This window comes from Papio anubis, chromosome 12 (assembly GCF_008728515.1).
Source record: "Papio anubis isolate 15944 chromosome 12, Panubis1.0, whole genome shotgun sequence".
Lineage (NCBI taxonomy): Eukaryota > Metazoa > Chordata > Mammalia > Primates > Cercopithecidae > Papio > Papio anubis.
The window spans coordinates 53,091,339-53,111,315 of NC_044987.1; the positions used below are offsets into that span (position 1 = coordinate 53,091,339).

The window sequence follows — 19,977 nt, forward strand, 5'->3', positions numbered from 1 at the left end:
ATGAATTATCTCTTTGCTTTTTCTAATGACCTACTGAGATCTATAGGATTGCCATTCCTATTTTACAGGTGAGAAAACTGAGGCTTAGCTAAATTAAATAGCTTACCCACATTGGCATGCCTAACAATTTGTGATGCCAATATTTGAATACAGATTGTATTAGTCCAAAGCATACATTCAATCATGCCATTTCACTGATGATCTTTATCATTATTCATATATTATAACAATATTTTTGTGATGAGTTTTAGCATTTTAGTTTTCTTCTCTATATTATCTGCTTATCCCAAGGTATAAAATAATAATTGTGTATTCCTATGATGTAAAATAAATTTACTTAAAGTAGTACAGCTTTACTCTGAATTTGAGGTAGTACCACCTATACTGAAAACAATTGAAAGATGAATGTGGTTTCTTAGTATAAGAAGAAAGGCAGAAAGGTGAAAAAGGCAATAAAGGATAGTTGAGGAAAGATGAGATTAGTTCGGGTGTGGTGGCTCACACCTGTAATCCCAATAGTTTGGGAGGCCAAGGCCCGGGATCACTGGAGGTCAGGAGTTTGAGACCAGCCTGGTCAACATGGCAAAACCCTGTCTCTACTAAAAGTACAAAAATTAGCCAGATATGGTGGTGTACATCTGTAGTCCCAGCTACTGGGGAGGTGAAGCAGGAGAATCACCTGAACCTGGGAGGCAGAGGTTGCAGTGAGCTGAGATCACATCACTGTACTCTAGCCTGGGTGACAGAACAAGACTCCATCTCAAAAGGAAAACACACAAACAAAAGATGGGATTAATTAAGGACAAAACTGTTGTCTTTAATTGTGTGAATATTGATCATGGAGAAGAATGTAAACTTATTTTGTGTAACTCTCAAGACAGAGAAAAAATAAAACAAAACACCTAATTCTTAAATACTACAGGTAGGCAGATTCCTGCCCAGGACAAAGCAATTTACAATGATGAGGAGTTCCTGACAATCCACTGGACTCCTAAAGGGGAAATCTTTTCCTGTGCTGAAAGTATTGGAGACAGGGACAGCTGGCCAGCAATTGCAAAGATTGCAGAACTTTCTACACTAGGAAAGTTGTCAAAGGTTGTGGCACGGTTGATTGCTTCTAATCCTAAGATTCCAAGATCATTGAGAAATGTATTAAGGATACACAACAGAATTAACTTTTCAATGGACAGTGCTGGATACTCACCAGCTGTCTTCTTGGGCTTATGTGAACATTAGAGACCCTCATGACAATCATAGTGCATGCTGGGAGTTTACTAAGAAGAAAACAGAAGAAAAGCTATGGCTTGCTAGCAGGACCATGTCAAGCCTTTCTCTCTGTGGCAGTCAAGGCAGCACTTTAGCCATCCAGAAGCTGTCTTTCTCCCAGAAGATAACTTCTGGTCCAAAGAAGCAAGCTCCACGTTGGTGGGTATAGGGCTGCCCTGACTTAGTACTTCTATATCCCGGAAGGTACAATATCTCTTTTAACACTCAATAGGAATAGCTTCTGAAGTCACCATGAGGGATACCTGTGACACAGCACTTAGAGAACCCCAAAACATGGCATACTCATCACGTGTTTATAGTTTATAATTCTTTCCAATCCAGATGTAGTTTACTGCTCAGGGATATATTTTATTCTTAGCTGTTGCCTAGAAACATGTTGACATTCTTAGCATTATCAGGTTTTTCAAAGGAAGAGAGCTGGATAATTAACTCAAGGTCATGTTATCATGCATCAGAGATGGTATTTTGTTAACACTTTGCCTACACTAGCATTCAAAAATATAACATAACCTGAACTAACATTTTAAGACATTTGCTACAATGTCAGGGCCTCTGCTAAGCAGCTTAAGCACAAGATTTTATTTAATTTTCAAAGCATAACTGCATCTCAGGTACTGTTTTTACCCCCATTTTCTAGACAAGGAAATTAAGTATTGAGAGGCTCTGTAACCTGGAAAGTCACACAATTAGCTAATATATGACAGTCAGAATAAAATTTAAAATCTGTTTTTTTTTTTTTTTTTTTTTTCTGTTCCAAGTCTGAGATCTTAACCATTGTTTATTTATTGACCTCAAAACTTTGCTAGGAGCTAGACACATAGAGAACCTATATATTGCATGCTGCAATAACTTATGCTGGATATTTACAGATTGAAAACATGTGAGTACTAAATTATATCAAAGAATATGTCATGATGTCAGAGATATGAGTAATAAACCCATCAGCTAATTAGCTTCCCACATGAAGTGGCTTGAGGTAAGCAGGACTGGTCCATAGACTGTGCTTCTTCCCTAGGACAGATCAAATAAAAGGGAGAAATGAAGATCAGAGTTACCACTGCCCTGGAACTAGTGTACTCTTGCACTTGTAATTTTGGAAGCTTTTATGCAGCACTTGATTACTGCCTCAATAGAAAGAAAAGAACCCCACAGTCCACCTCAGTATATTGTAAAAAATGAAGGTTGATTTTATAATAATGACCACTTTGAAATAAATGAGTTTCTCTGACTATGGACACAGCTCTTTTATTCCCCTAGAAACACCTAGACATTGAACCTGGTAACTCCACCAATCCCTGCTGCTCCTAGCCAGGTGGGACATGATGACTTGGGCTTCCAGTACAGAGGTGTCACCACAACCAGAACTCTGCATGCTGACACAGCTCTGTGTTCCCCCTAGAAAACACCTAGACAGCAATCTGCTACTCCACCCACCCCCACTGCTCCTAGTTGGGTGAGAATCCCAGCTGGGGCTTCTACGACAGTGGCCCCAACCTTGGCAGAACTTTATGTTCCTTGAGGAAGCACCAGGATGGTGGTCAGTGCCTACATATCCACCTCTGCTGCTGCTAGCAGCAGGACCCACAGACTTGGACTTCTAGTGCAGCAGCTGCACCACAGCCTGAACTCTGCAGATGGGCACTTCTCTATGTTCTCCCAGAAAACACCCAGATTTGCAGACTATGCAACTTCTATATTTTGCTCACTGTTCCTAGCTAGGCAAGATTCACCAACTTGGGTGGAACCCAAGCAAGGGAGGAGCCCCCAGCTTTACAACACTGAGAGAGGTGAGACTCACAGACTTACGGGCCAACAGGAAAGTGGAGCATGCTTCCTTCCATAGGGCTGGTCAGGGAGGGATGTGACCTGTCTGCCAGACCTAGCCTCTCCCTGAGGGAGCCCTGCAGCCCAAAACACCTAACAAAGAAAACTCTGGTGCAGTGCTAGTGATAGGATGGGGCTCCTACAAGGCCCAACAGTGGGCTTTGTGACTGGGTCATCTCTCTCCCTGACTGCCACAGAGCACTACTGTGAATGCATTGAAATAGAAGACAGCCATGTAGCTCAATAAGAGTCTGTCTGCCAGCCATTACTGTTAAGCACCATCTACTGGATCATACAACAAATTACAACAACAAAAGTATTTTGCCAGTGTACAGTACCTGTGAAACCTAAGGCAAATATTCAGCCAAATATAAAGATCCTACCCAGAGCCTTCGCCCTCTGAAAGCACCTAGAAATGAAACCAACTGACTATACTCATCCTACATCATAGTTAAAGGAAAACTAACCATCTCAGGTGAGAAATAATTAGCACAAGAATTTTGGCAATTCAGAAAGCCAAAATGTCCCTTTACCTCCAAACAAACACACTAACCACCAGCAATGGTTCTTAACTATTACTGAAATGACAGCAATGGATGGGAGACAGAATTTGGAATCTAGATGGCAAGTAAGCTCATCAAGATCCAGGAGAAAGTTGAAACCCAATCCAAGGAATGCAGTAAAACAACCCAAGAGCTGAAAGATAAAATAGTCATTTTAAGGAACAACCAAACTGAATTTCTAGAATTGAAGAATTCTCTACAAAAATATCAAAATACAGTCAGAAGCATTAACAGCAGAATAGACCAGGTTGAGGAAAGTATCTCAGAGCTCAAAGACTGGTTCTTCAAATACACCCAGACAGACTAAAACAAAGAAAAAAAGTGTTTTTTTTAAAGGGAACAAAACCTCTGAAAAATATGTACCTATGTAAAAAGACCAAATCTAAGACTCATTGGCATTCCTGAGAGAGAAGAGAGAGTAAGCAACTTGAAAATCATATTTGATAATATAGTTTATGAAAATTTTCCCAATCTTGTTGGAGAGGTAGACATACAAATTCAAGAAATACAAAGAAGCCATGTGAGATACTATATAATACTACCATTCTCAATGCACATAAGCATTAGATTCACCAAAGTCAATGTGAAATAAAAGGCACTTAGAGAGAAAAGTCAAATTACTTACAAAGGAAACCCCATCAGACTAGCAAGAGATATCTCAGCAGAAACCTTACAAGCCAGACAAGATTGGGGACCTATTTTCAACACCCTCAAAGAAAAGAAATTCCAGTAAAGAATTCCATGTATTTCCAAACTAAGCTCCATAAGTGAAGAAGATATAAAATCCTTCTCAGGAAACAAACACTCAATGAATTCATTACCATCAGACTGACTTTATAAGAGGTTCTTAAGGGAGTGCTAAACATGGAAATGAAAGACAGATACTTGCTACCTCAAAAACAGACTCAGGCAAATAGCCCACACACAATGTAATGCAATTACACAATCAAGTCTACGAAACAACCAACTAGAAACACAATGGCAGGGATGAAATCTTACATATTAATACTAACCTTGAATGTAAATTGTCTAAATGCCCCACTTAAAAGGCCTAGAGTGGAAAGCTGGATAAAAAGACAAGACCTAACCATCTGCTGTCTTCAAGAGACCCATCTCACATATCACAACACCCACAGGCACAAAGTAAAGGGATAGGAGATATTTACCATGCAAACAGAAAACAAAGAAAGAGCAGGAATTACTATTCTTATATCAGATAAAACAGACTTTAAACCAACAGTGAAAAAGGACCAAAAAAGGGCATTACTTCTAAAGAGTTAAATTCAACTAGGGGACTTAACTATCTTAAATATATACTCATCCAACACTGGAGCACCCAGATTCATAAACAAGTTCTTTTTGACCTACAAACACACTGAGACAGACACACAATAATAGTGGGAAATTTCACCACCTAAATGAAAGTGTTAGACAAATAATCGAGGCAGAAAACTAGTAATAACAAATTCTGCTGTTAAGCTTGGCACTGGACCAACTGGACCTAATAGACATCTACAAAATACTCCATCCAACAACCACAGAATATACATTCTTTTCTTCTGCACATGGGACATATTGTAAGATTGACCATGTGCTTGATCATAAATCAAGTGTCAATAAATTCAGACAATCAAAATCATACCAAACACACCTTTGGACCACAGTGCAATGCAAATAGAATTCGATACCAAGAAGATCTCTCAAAACTATTCAAAAACATGAAAATGAAACTACTTGCTTCTGAATAACTCTTGGATGAGCAATACAATTAAGGTAAATTTTTTTTAATGAAATTAATTAAAATAAAGGCACAACTTACCAAAATCTGTGGTATGCAGCTTTACCAGTGTTAAGAGGAAAGTTTATAGTGCTACACACATTCATCAAGAAGTTAGAAATATATCAAATTAATGGGCTGAGCACGGTGGCTCACACCTGTAATCCCAGCACTTTGGGAGGCCGAGGCAGGAGGATTGCCTGAGTTCAGGAGTTCGAGACCAGCCTGGGCCACACAGTGAAACCCTGTTTCTACTAAAACACAAAAAATTAGTCAGGCATGGGGGCGTGCACCTATAGTCCCTGCTACTCAGGAGGCTTAGGCAGGAGAATTGCTTGAACTCAGGAGGTGGAGGTTGCAGTGAGCTGAGATAATGCCACTGCACTCCAGCCTGGGCAACAGAGTGAGACTCCATCTCAAAAAAAAAAAAAAAAAAGAAAAAAAAAAAGAAAGAAAAGAAAAAGAAAGAAATATATCAAATTAATGATCAACATCACACCTAGAAAAACTAAGCAGAAGTAACGAAATAGAAATAGCTATAATCAGAGAAGAATTCAATAAAATTGAGACGTAAATCCACAGAAAACAATCAATGAAACCAAGAGTTTGTTTTTTTGAAATAATAAATAAGATTAATAGGCCACCAGCTAGATTAATAAAGGAAAAAAAAAAAAAAAAAAGGAGATCCTAATAAGGGCAACCACAAATGACAAAGATGACATTAAAACTGATCCCACAGAAATACAAATGGTCCTCAAAGACAGTTATGAATACCTGTATGCACACAAATTGGAAATCTAAAGGAGATGGCAAAATTCCTGGAAACACAACATCCCAATACTGAACCAGGAAGAAAAGTGAAAAGCATAACAGACCAATAACAAGCTCCCAAATTGAATCCTCACTAAAAAACCTACCAACCAATAAAAGCCCTAGACCAGGTAGATTCAAGTTGAATTTTACCATACATACAAAGAACTGGAACCAATTCCGCTGAAAATATTCCCAGAAATCAAGGAGGAGAGGCTCTTCCCTAACTTATTTTATAATGCCAGTATCATCCTGATACTAAAATCTGGCAGACACACAATGAAAAAACAAAGCTTCAGGCCAATATCTCTGATGAACATTGACACAAAATTGTCATCCGAATACTAGCAAACTGATTTCAGCAGCACATCAGAAAGTTAATTCACCATGATCAAGTAAAGCTTTATTTCCGAGATTCAAGGTTGGTTCAAAATATGCAAATAAATAAATGCAATTCACCACATAAGCAGAATCAAAAACAAGCAAACAAAAATCATCTCAGTAGTTGCAGAAAAAGCCTTTGATAAGACACAACATTATTTCATGATAAAAACCCTCAACAGGCTAGGCATTGAAGGATTGTACCTCAATATAGTAAGAGCCATCTATGAACATCCACAGCCAACATCATACTGAATGAGCAAAAATTGGAACCATTCTTCTTGAAAACTGGAACAAGACAATAATATCCACTCTCACTACTCCTATTCAACATAGTATTGGAAGTCCTAGCCAGAGCAATCAGGCAAGAGAAAGAAATAAAAGGCATTCAAATATGAAAAAAAGAACTCAAACTATCTCTGTTTGCAGACGATATGATTCTATACATAGAAAACCCCAAAGACTCCATTAAAGTGATCCCAAAAGTGATAAATGACTTCTGTAAAGTTTCAAGATACAAAATCAATGTATAAAAATTAGTAGCATTTCCATGCACTAATAATGTTCTAGTTAAGTGTCAAACCAAGATCACAATCCCTTTTATGATTGTTCAGAGACAATTATGAACAATTTGTCATACAAAAATGAAATACCTAGGAATACATCTAACCAAGGAGGTGAAAATCTCTACAAAGAGAACTACAAAACTCTAGGGAAGTAAATCAGAGATGACAGAAATAAATGGGAAAATATTTCATGATCATGGATTGGAAGAATCAATATTGTTAAAATGGCCATAACTGCCCAAAGCAATTTAAAGATTCAATGCTATCCCTGTCAAATTACCAACATCATTTTTCACAGAAGTAGGAAAAACTATTCTGAAATTTATATGGAACCAAAAAAGAGCCTGAGTAACCACAGCATACCTAAGTAGTAAGAACAAACTCTTAGGCATCCCATTACCCTAATTCTGACTATACTGTAAGGCTCTAGTAATCAAACAGCATGGTACTGGTACAAAAACAGACACATCGATCAGTGAAATAGAGTAGGGAGCCCAGAATTAAAGCTGCACAGCTACAACCATCTGATCTTTGACAAAGTCAACAAACATAAACAATGGAGAAAGGATTCCTTATTTAATAAATGGTGCTGGAAGAGCTAGCTGGCTAACTTTTGCATTCATATGAAAAAGAATTAAACTGGAACCCTACATTTTAGTACATACAAAAATTAACTCAAGGTACATTAAAGACTTAAATATAAGACCTCAACCTACAAAAATTCTAGAAGAAAACATAAGAAATACCATTCTTTACATAAGATTTAGTAAATAATTTATGGCTAAATCCCCAAAACCAATTGTAACAAAAACAAAAATTGACAAGTGGTACATAACCAAACTAAACAGCTTCTGCACAGCAAAGGAAACTATCAGGAGAGTAAATAGCCTACAGAATAGGTGACAATATCTACAAACAATGCATCAGACAAATGTCTAATCTCCAGAATCCACAGGGAATTTAAACTAATGCTCAAGCAAAAAAACGAATAATGTAATTTAAAAATGGGCAAAGAACTTGAACAGACATGTCTCAAAGAAAATGTAAGAGAGGGCAACAAAAATACGAAAAAATGCTCAACATACCTAATCATCAGAGAAATACAACTCTAAACCACAATGAGATACCATCGCATACCAGTCAGAATGGCTATTATTAAAAAGTCAAAAAAACACAAATGCTGGTGAGAGGATGAGAGAAAAGGGAACACTTACTCACTGTTCATGGTCATGAAAATTAGTTCAGATACTGTGGAAAGCAATTTGGAAATTTCTCAAATAACTTAGAACAACCATTTGATCCAGCAATCCCATTACTGGGTATAAATTATTAAAAATTACATTATTCTACCCCAAAAAACCTGCACTTGTAAGTTCATTGCAGCCATATTCACCATAGTAAAGATATGGAATCAATGTAGGTACCCATTAATGGTGGATTTGATAAAGAAAATGTGCTGCATATATATCATGGAATACTATGCAGTCATAAAAAAAGAAGAAAATTATGTCCTTTGCAGCAACATAGATGCAGCTGGAGACCATTATCCTAAGTAAATTAATTCAGACACAGAAAATCAAATACCATATAGTCTCATTTGTAAGTAGAAGCTAAATAATGTGTACATTTGGATATAAAGATGGGAACAATAGACTTTGGGAACAACTAGGGGGAGGAGGAAGAGGGTGTGGTCTGAAAAGCCACCTATTGGGTATTATGCTCACTATCTGGGTGATGGGACCCTCCATTCCCCAAACCTCAGCCTCATGCGGTGTACCCATGCACCCATGTAACAAACCTGAACATTTACCCCCTGAATACAAAGTAAAATTTTTTAAATACAACCTAAAAAAAAAATAAGTTTTACTGACAGTTAAATCTGGTAGATGGATAATATATTATTAGGTCCTGTTTTTGTTTATCATGACCTTGACTGAGTGTCACATAGATGGACTTGAATCCCGTTACCATTCATGGTATGGGAACAGAAAGACATATGGATTTGAAACTCGCTTCAGTTAAGGGTTGCCAATTAAAGTATGAGATAGTTACATTGGAATCTCTACTAATGACAAATAAATTTTTGTGTAAGCATATCTTGAATGTTATATGGGTCATACTTTTACTAAAAATAATTTACTTTTCATATGAGGTTCAAATTTAGCTAAGTCCCTGTATTTTTATTTGCTAGATCTAGCAACTCTACTTCAGGAGTCTCAGTGCTTGACATTGCCAGCCTGAGATTTGACATTGCCAAACCGCAATGCTTTCCAGAATTGAGACAGGGAGCTCATTCATTCATTTCTTCATACAAAAATCTTTACTAACGGCCTCTTGTATATCAGATAGTATTAGAGATGCACATATCTATTGATATACTGATAGATGACTATAATGTTTGCAAAGTGGTAAATAGTTATGAAAGTCAAGAAATAAGGCAAATGAAGTGACCACTAAATGGCTAGTATTTATAAAGCACTCTTCTCTATGCAGACATCTTATTAAGCACTTACATATATTCTCTCACTGTATCTTCCCACCAACTCTAAGAAGTATGTGCATTTCATATAAAGAGACATTGAGATGTAAGACTTGGAGATGTTAACTAACTTACTCTACAGCATGTGGCTGATAAATGGCAGAAGTAGGATGGAGGCCTGTTGCAATTAATGCCAGACTCTGAGCTCTCCCCATACACTTCCACTACAATGAGACTGGGATAAATAGAGATGGCCACAGAAGGGCTCATTGGAGGATGCTTTCAGCTGTATTTTGTAGTACAGGTAAGGAGTGATCAGATGGACTAAATGGATGGTGGAAATGATGAGAGTCTTCTTTAGGAAACAGCATGCCTGGGGAGTAGGGTACATATGGAGAAGGGCAGAAAGTGGGCACAGAATCGAGGATAGGAAGCCAGGCAACATCAGGCCGGACATTCATCTGTTAAAGAAGTTTTTCCCAATTTTTCCATCTTGGCCAATTACTAAATGATTTCTATTTATAGAGAACCACAAGTTAGAGTCACTTTCATCTTAAATATAATGCTATAGTACTATCAAATGCTTAATAGGCTCACCTCAAAATGAAGATAAAAGCAAATAAAGAGAATAATCATAATCACAATAATTATATATGAGTATTCACTATGGGTGGGAATCATTCCAAGTTCTTTAGAAGTATTAAACTTATATAGTTCTCACAGAAACTGTATGAATTAAGTACAATTTTTAACTCATTTTGAAGGATGAGACTCTAAGGAATATTGAATTGAAAAAGCTTGCCCGCAAGTGACACTTCCAAAAGTAAATGTTCAAGTGATAGGAGGATACTCTGCCATGTTCTAGAAATACTTGTTTTTCATCTGATTCATGGAAGTCTGATTATTATATAGGAAAGCTGCATATCAATGGGCAATGTATATTAACTTGGAGTCTAAAAACCAGATATATACACATAATTTTACACAATTATTTTAATTTAATTTAACACTTTGTTTTTCTTTTACTGCATACTGAGTAAGGAAAAGAAGTCCCAATGGAAAACCCTGCCAACAGAATACCTTGACTTCAGGGATTTTCATCTGCAGGAGACTCTAGCTGGCAAGAGGCAGTGTGGGCAGCTGCAAATGAAGTTCTGGGCACACTGAGAGGTTTGGGGAGGCCACTCATAGGAGACAGGCCTTGAACAATAGACAGGATGTCAACAAACACACTGAGGCACTCAGGAAGATATTTTACATGCAGAATTGTGTGAAAAGACATATGTGAGTATGTCTTCAAGGAAACAAGGATGGAGCATAGAAGTGGCAAGAGTAAATGCATAGACTGTTTTCTGCATGGATCAAAGTATTCAATATATTTAATTATCACAATAAGTCAATGAAGTGGTACTGTCATGCCCATTTTACAGATGGAGACTGAGGCACAAAGAGAAGTTATATGCAATGGCCAATGTCACAGAATTAATTAGGTAGAAAACAATACTCAAATTATCACTTGTCTTATTGCAAAAACATATCTACTTTTTATCTATTCATTTATTCCAGAACTATTTAATCAGTTCCGATGTAGGCACCTGTATGTTGTGGTGAAATAAACAGTCATAATTCCTGACATCATGAGACTATTAGTCTCCTGTCTACACTGTACCTGACATCTGATCTTAACTGATTATTTTTTAATTTTGTATTTGTGAACAACTAATTTTATTTAATGTGGATACTATATATTCTGGATTGAGGAAAAGTTGAAGGATTTGCTGAGGCTCTAGCTAGGTAGATTCCACAGTAGAAAGTCATGGAAAAAAAAAAAGACTTAAATCTGTTTGGCTATCAATCTAGTACATTTTATAAATGCTACACTAAAAAGCAAATCAATAAGTTGTCTGCAGTGGGACTGCTGGAAACAAGTCATTGTCCATACTTAATTAAAAGGCCATATTGATATCTGGCACTACTTCAGAAGTGTATGACAGCTTTGGATTATTACATTACAGGAGAAGCTGCCAACAGTGGGAAGACAGAGAAGAAGGCAAAAATAGTACCAGAAACCCTTGGAACTGTTTATGGCCAAAGTTGTCCTGTTATCTAAACCCCTTGGCATTTTTGCTATACCAGTAGCTTGTGAATCTGCAGATCTTCACATTTTTCCTATCTCCAAGGTGCTCAAGGGAAAGTAGGAAAACTCAAGCTTCAGTGGAGGATTGTGTCAGAGCATGAACGTTGTTGAATTATTAATTTAAGAAAGGAAGACATTTTTACTATTTAAATCCAAGTAGAGATGCTTGAGCCAAAATACCTTCAGAAAAATTTTTAGTTTTAAAAATATTTATGGATCACAAGTTTTCATTACATGCAAGTCCTCACATAGCTTCCTATCTCCTGTCAAACTCTCTGATCTCTTCTCCCAGTGTGTCCTGCCCTGCTCAGTTCTTCTCACACTCTGGTCTCCTCTCAGGTCCTCCAAAATGCCCCCTACCACAAAGCCTAGGAACTTTCTTCTTCCTCTGCCCAGGATTCTCTTTCTCCAGATATTTGTTCCCTCAGAGCTCAATGCAAATGCTTAGTGCTATCCTGGCTGCTTTATTTTAAAATTGCACTTAGGAACACTAATACCCTCTTTCCTTAATCCACAGCGCATATCACCTTTCAAAATACCTTATAATTGATGTATTCTGATCATTATTTATTATACGGATTTTCTAATAAAGCCAGTACTCTACATGGACAGTAATTATTTTTCTGTCCATTTGTGCTAATAAATCCCAAGTGTCTAGAAACATACTGCTCAATAAATATTTGTTGAAAGAATGACAACATTTCTTCATATATGATGTTCCACAAATGAATGTATATTCTCCTATCTCCTTCCAAGATTTTAGGCTGATCCTCATTCATTGTTCTGCTCAGAATGAAATAAAAAGTTGCTCTTAAACCCATAGAGAAAGCTGATGTCAGGGTAAGGGTAAAGATCTATTCTATCAATGTCTACAGAATTAATCAGATCTTAGTGAAGTGAACATTCTTTATCTTCAGTCAAGTTTTTCTTTTTGCTTTTGCTTTTTTGAGGGGGGAGGAAGTTGTCACAAATTGGAGATTTGGCCTATTTCATGTAAGAATTCTTGCTTGTAAAAATTAGAAATTGGTACACCAACCAATGGAACAAAATAGAGAACCCAGAAATAAACCCATGCAGATACAGTGAATAAACTTTGATAAGGCACTAAAAATACACAATGGGGAAAAGACATTTTCTTCAATAAATGGTGTTGTTTGGGAAAAAGTTTTTGACATTGGTCTTGGCAATATTATTTTGGATATGACACCAGAAGGACAGGAAACAAAAGCAAAAATAAAGAAGTGGGATATATCCAACTGAAAAGCTTCTGTGCAGCAAATAATATAATCAACAAAATGAAAGAGCAACTTACAGAATGGGCGAAAATATTTGTAAATGCTTTGCCTGCTAAGGGATTAATATCCCAAATACATAAGAAGCTCACAAAATTCAATCGCAAATAATAATGATCTAGTTTTTAAAATATACAAAGGACCTGAGTACACATTTTTCCAAAGAAAACATACAAATGGCCAATAGGCATATGAAAAGATGCCTAACATTAATAAAAATCAGGGAAATGAAAATAAAAAATCACAATGAAGTATGACCTCACAGCTGTTAGGATGTGAAAAAGACAAGACATAAAAAGTGTTATCAACGTTGTGGAGAAAAATGAACCCTCTACACTTTTGATGTGAATATAAATTGATATAGTCATTATGGAAAACAATATAGAGGTTCCCCAAATTAAAGAGATAGCTGCAACCTCATATTCATTGCAACATTATCCACAATAGCCAACATATGGAAGCAACCTAACTGTCTATCAGTGGATGAATGGAAGAAAATTTCAAACACACACACACACACAGGAATATTATTCAGCCATATAAAAAAGAAAATCTTATCTTTTGTGACAATATGCATGAATTTGTAGGACACTGTGCTGAGTGAAATAAGCCAGACACAGAAAAACAAATACCGTATGATCTTACTTAGATGTGGAATCTAAAACAAGTCAAACTCAGAAGCAGAGAGTAGAATGGAGTTTGCAAGGGGCTGGAGAGTTGGAGATGGTCACAAGGTGCAAACTTTTTCAGTTATAATATGAATAAGTCTTGGGAGTCTTATACATAGCATGCTGACAATAATTAGTAATGCTACATAGTCTACTTGAAATTTGCTAAGAATGTAGATCTTAAGTGTCCTCATCTCTCTCACACACACAAATAGTAACTAAGAGTGATGATGGATGTGTTAATTAATTTGATTGTGATAATCATTTCACTATGTATATGTAAGTCAAATCTTCACATTGTATATTTTGAAATACACATGTTCATTTGTCAATTACACTTTAGTAAAACTGAAAAAATTAGAAATGGACCAAAAAAGGCAAAAAAAAAAAAAAAAAAAGAAAAGCCCTCAAATGTAACAAATTTACTTTTTCTTTCAGGACCACCACAATAATTAGGTTCAAAACAAAATTTAAAAGATAGCCAACTATTTAGGAATAGAAAGCAATCAGCTCACTGTATTATTTGATTAATAAGAGAAAATATAGATGAATAAAATTATTAGAAAGCAAAAGAGTAAATGATATCTACACAACAAGCTCCAAGTATTAGAAAAAAGAACATACAAAAAGAAAACAGAAGTCAATATTTGATTAATAAAATAACTTTTATTAGTGTTTTGAAAAAAATTATAAAAGAGAATTTGAAGTGTTTCAAAAGAAATTATTAAAGATAATTTTTCATAAGTCTAACTAATGAGAAAGAGCAAATGGAAGAGAAGGAGGTAGAGGGAAGTAGTGAGAGACAGAGAATTCAAATACTAAAACTAGGAATAAGAAAGTGGATATAACAACAGATATGTAAGAAATCAAATATTTGTTTTTTAGTGTAAATAAAAATAAATGTGAAAGGATTCATGTTCATTCATGATACTGAGTAATTAGAACCAACTTTAATATCTATCAGTAAAAGACTAAATGGATTTTGGTATTCCATATTATGAAATATAAAAGTTGCCGGGCCCGGTGGCTCAAGCCTGTAGTCCCAGCACTTTGGGAGGCCAAGTCGGGCGGATCACGAGGTCAGGAGATCGAGACCATCCTGGCTAACCCAGTGAAACCCCATCTCTACTAAAAAATACAAAAAACTAGCCGGGCGTGGTGGCGGGCACCTGTAGTCCCAGCTACTCGGGAGGCTGAGGCAGGAGAATGGCGTGAACCCGGGAGGCAGAGCTTGCAGTGAGCTGAGATCCGGCCACTGCACTCCAGCCTGGGCAACAGAGCCAGACTCTGTCACAAAAAAAAAAAAAAATATATATATATATATATATATATTTATATAAAATATATATATATATATATAAAAAAGTTAAAAAGACTGAAATATATTACCTTATGAAATACATCACACACACACACACCCCCCCATTATTAACTGGAAAAAGAAACAGCAAAACAACATGACCACTTATATTTGTATTGTATATATTTATTTACATAAATTTTGAAAAATCTGGAAAGATGTAAGCAAAGTCTTACTTGTTATTTCTTCTAAGAAAAGTGAGATAATTGGCAAGACTATAAGGTACCCTTCTACTCTTGGCTCTATAGACTTCTACATTGCTTGAATTTTCAATATTGAGGATGTATTAAAATATAACAAAAATATATAGAGTACCCTTTATATAATTAAAACATATATGAAGTTACATCATTAGCTAAATGGTAGGCAATTATCGGAAGTTTGACACTGGGCCAATACACTTTTCAAGTAAGCAAGTGCAGATTCAGATCAACAAATATTCTTTCTAGATTATTCCTTTATGTGTGAGCTTCAGGTCACCTAATCACTGCTCAATGTAGTATCATTGACTGCTGTGCTTTTCTGTTTAAACAAACAGAAAAAATAAAAATAGAATAAAACACATACCTGTCTGTTAGGCTTTCTCTTACACTTTTTTATTATAATCGTGAACTATGATGAAGATGATGTGGAAGATGGAGCTATGCAGAATGACATCTCAAGTGGTTTTGAATTGATGTTGTATGGAATAAAATACTGTTTTTGAATAGATGAGTAATATTATTAGATTTCTCATTTATAAGCTAGTCTGTTGGCAGAGTGGAGGTCAGATTGAGGTGAAACAGATTAGAGGCAGATAGACTGTGAGAAGACGTGAATCCCCCTTGAGTATGCCTCAGAAACAACAGAGGCCAAGGTGAGCAATACCTCAGGAGTAGAATTTTTAGGAGGCCAGGAATAATCTCTTTTTTGTATGTTTGTGTGTTTGTGTGTCAGAGAGAGACAGAGAGGGAGTAAAATATATGTTTAAGGTACCCAAGAAATTCTGATGATCTGCCAAGTGTGGGAATTTCTGAGCAAGGGGAAATTTACAGCAAATCACATAATCTTTGGAGAGTTCAGAAAGGGGTGGAATGGAAGATGTTCTGTTAGAAGAGCCTCCTTGCAGAACGTGTTTTTTATTTTTTTGAAAATCATATTTTGATGGAACATTTACGAAACTCCTGTTGTTTCTTGATTCACATTTTCAGTCATCATTTCTGGAAAAGGCATTTTCATCCTCATAAGCCATGATTATTGTAAAAACCAACCCTCTTTCCCTCTCTCTCTCTCAGCGAATCACTAGTCTAAGGAGGGAATGCAAGACTGGTCAGGCTGAAGAAAGTAAAATAACAGAGAAAGGATTTTTGACAAAACAAGGCTTCTGTGAATAAACAGAAAGCATGCTACCTGCTAGCAACGATTTGTCTGCTTATTGTTCTGTGCATACTATCTCAACATCTTACCACTCTCTGCAGGGTCTAATGTCATCTGACCCTGGACTTGATCCAACCTCCTCTTAGGCCACTCTTCTTCTTCCTTGCTCAACGGCCACCACACAGACTTTGTTTCAGCTTCTGGCCTGTGAGCCTTTGCATTTGTTCCCTCGGCTCACATAGTCTCCCTGCTGCTCTGCAAATGGTTGTGTTCTTTTCAGCATATAGATCAAAATTTAGTAGTGACATCCTCAAAAACTGTTCCTGACCTTCCTACTTAAAGGAATCTTCCCTTTTTCCATTCATCTCCCTTCTCATTTCCTTCATAGCTCTTAGCATGGTTTGTGTTGCGTTTGTTTACTGATTTATTACCTACCGTTAGCACTAGGATTTAAGACCAAATGGTTTGTGACTTCTTGTCCCATAGAATATAGTTAATGCCCATCAAGTGTGACTGATGCTTGGTATTCAAATAATATTTGTTAAATAAATGGCTGAGAAAATTTGAAAGAAAAAACCAATAATCACAAAATACAAATCGCCAAAATCAGAAACTCAGAATTCAGAGCCTTATGTTATCAGATATGTTCGTTTCAGAAGAAGGGAAAAATAGACATATTCATATATGTACTAATCAGGAAATCAAGCTGCTCTAGGCTCCAATCTTCATCATCCAAGATTATCCCTTCCTGTTTTGACAATGCCAGCATTTGCAGCAAGCAAGTTGGTTTGTCAAGACCTTGTCCTTTTTAAAACTAATAGCTTTGTCATCCCCAGGAGAGGCCTGAGGCTGTGTATGAAGGTGTACAAGGTTTCCCACGGGCAGCTACTTGCTAAACTGAATATACTTAGCTTCCTTGTCAAGTCTAGAATTGTTTGATTTCCTGCAGGAAATGTTTGCCTTTGAAAACTCCAGTGGGGAAATAGCTTTTTCACCTCTGCTCAAAAGAATGAGTTTAACATTGTCTGAAGATGAGATTCATCCCCTGGAGGAGATGCAGAGCATCTAATGAGCTTTAGGAACAAATCAGAAAAACAGCAGGCAGTGGATTCCAACACCCACCCCCACCTTGGTTTCATAAAATGTCTGTCTTAGATGTTTGCATGAGTGAACTACCCATTTACACTGATATTTTGTCTGTATGCTATATTAGATGTGTATAACTCTAATGTGGAAACACATCTAACCACATTATACATTGTAAAGTGCATGATTTTGCCCCTTGGGGTGCATTCTATTTAAACACTCATTAATGCATTAACAACCAGGCATGCAGTTTTATCTGTTTGATCTCTAATCTGAGGCTTGAGGCTTGCTACTGGCACTTTAAGCCAGAAAAACTTATATCCATGCAGACACACACACATACACACAAACAACCACAAAGCATAGTATATCCACTGAAACAATGTCAGGCCAGAGGTTATTCTTAGCAACTACTTCCATGACCTCAGATTGAACTTGTTTGCTAGCTACAACTTCCTCTTTCTCCCATTAAGATGCCCTCCCAGCTCTCGCTGTTCTCAGAAATTAATCGTCCACACTGGACCTTTGGGCGTTGCTTTTACATGTGTTCCCCCTGGCATTTGACCCTTAATTCTCTGTAGTGGATTTCCAACTGTCTCATTCTTCCGTATAAATGAAGTCCTTGCCGCTTATGATAGAAGTTTCTGCCCTAGTTCTGTTCCATGAGAACCTAGGTCTCAACAGTGACCCTTTGGCTAGTAATTTAAATATTACAAGCTCAAAGGTAAAGGTGAGTTGAGCATATAATTTGTTTTAAGCACTGATCATGAACATTTATTTATTTATTTTATTATTTATTTTTTGAGACAGAGTCTCACTCAGTAGCCCAGGCTGGAGTGTAGTGGTGTGATCTCTGCTCACTGCAACCTCTGCCTACCGGGTTCAAGCTATTCTCTGCCTCAGCCTCCCAAGTAGCTGGGATTACAGGCGCCGACCACCACGCCCGGCTAATTTTTGTATTTTTTTTTAGTAGAGATGGGGTTTCACAGTCTTGACCAGGCTGGTCTTGAGCTCCTGACATTGTGATCCACCCGCCTCGGACTCCCAAAGTGTTGGGATTACAGGCATGAGTCCCTATGCCCGGCTTTTATTTTATTTTATTTTATTTTATTTTATTTTATTTTATTTCATTTCATTTCATTTCATTTCATTTCAGAGACAGAGTCTCACTCTGTCACCATGCTGGAGTGCAGTGGCGTGATCTTGGCTCACTCCAACCTCTGCCTCCTGGGTTCAAGCGATTCTCCTGCCTAAACTTCCTGAGTAGCTGGGACTACAGGCACTCACCACCACACTCAGCCAATTTTTGTATTTTTAGTAGAGACGGGGTTTTACCTTGGTGGCCAGCATGGTCTCCATCTCTTGACCTCATGATCCTCCTGCCTTGGCCTCCTAAAGTGCTGGGATTGCAGGCTTGAGCCACCTCGCCCGGTCCATTTATTTATTTATTTTTTAAAGTGTAACCCAAGTGGAAATTGAACAGAAAGAACTTTTAACAGCAAAACATTAGTCCCTACAGCTACAATGGTTTGATAGTGGGAAAAGCAGGGTAAAGACAAGTCAATGAGAGAGGATCCTATATGTCATACTCTATCTAGATTTGTTTTATTTTTTATTATCTTACAGTTAAATAGGGAATTAAATCCCTTCTGTTATAGAGAAATGAAAGCATATCTTTTTCTTTGTTTTGTTATGTTTGCAAGGAGAAGGGCACAGAATAGCACTACAAATGAATCTCAAAATCTCCTAAATCTTTTAAATTATACCAACTTTCATAACCAATAAATGACAGTCATGTCCAAGCCACCGTCGTGTATTTTCCAGGTAATTGCAGCAGCTTCCTGACTGGTGTTTCTGCTCCTACCCTTGCCTCATTTTAGTCTAACATTTACACAATGGCAAAATGATTTTGTTAAAATAAAGTCAGATCATGGTCACTCTCCTGCTGAAAACCCTCATAAGTTTTCTCATGCCACTCAAAGTAAAAGCCAAAGTCCCTAGAGTAACTTAGAAATTCCTGTATGATTTGGCTCCAATTCAATCTCTGATCTCAACTCTTGCTCTTCTCCCTTACTTTTTCCTGCTCTATCCACATTACCTTAAATCTGCCAGGCACACAGATGCCTTAGGTACTTTGTACTTGTTGCTGTTATTATTACTAGAAAGCTCTTTCTCCAGATATCCACATAGTTAGCTCACTCATTCCCTCCATGGCACCACTCAAAAGTCAACTTTTTCAGACTTCTGCTTTAGGTAGTTATAGAGCATCTGGGACCAGACTTACTGTCCCACAAACAAGAAATGAAAACTAGGCCATATTTTTAACGTGTTTTCAGACATGATAAACAGGAAGAGGACAGTAATCCCTGAGAGAAAAGAAACAGAAAAGGC

General features: G+C 37.0%; 1 long non-coding RNA gene across 2 annotated transcripts in view; it reads left to right on the plus strand.

Moving 5' to 3' along the window:
- Nucleotides 1-19,977, plus strand: part of LOC110741317 — a 2,275,404-nt gene that overhangs the window by 580,253 nt on the left and 1,675,174 nt on the right. The gene's annotated exons all lie outside the window — the stretch shown is intronic.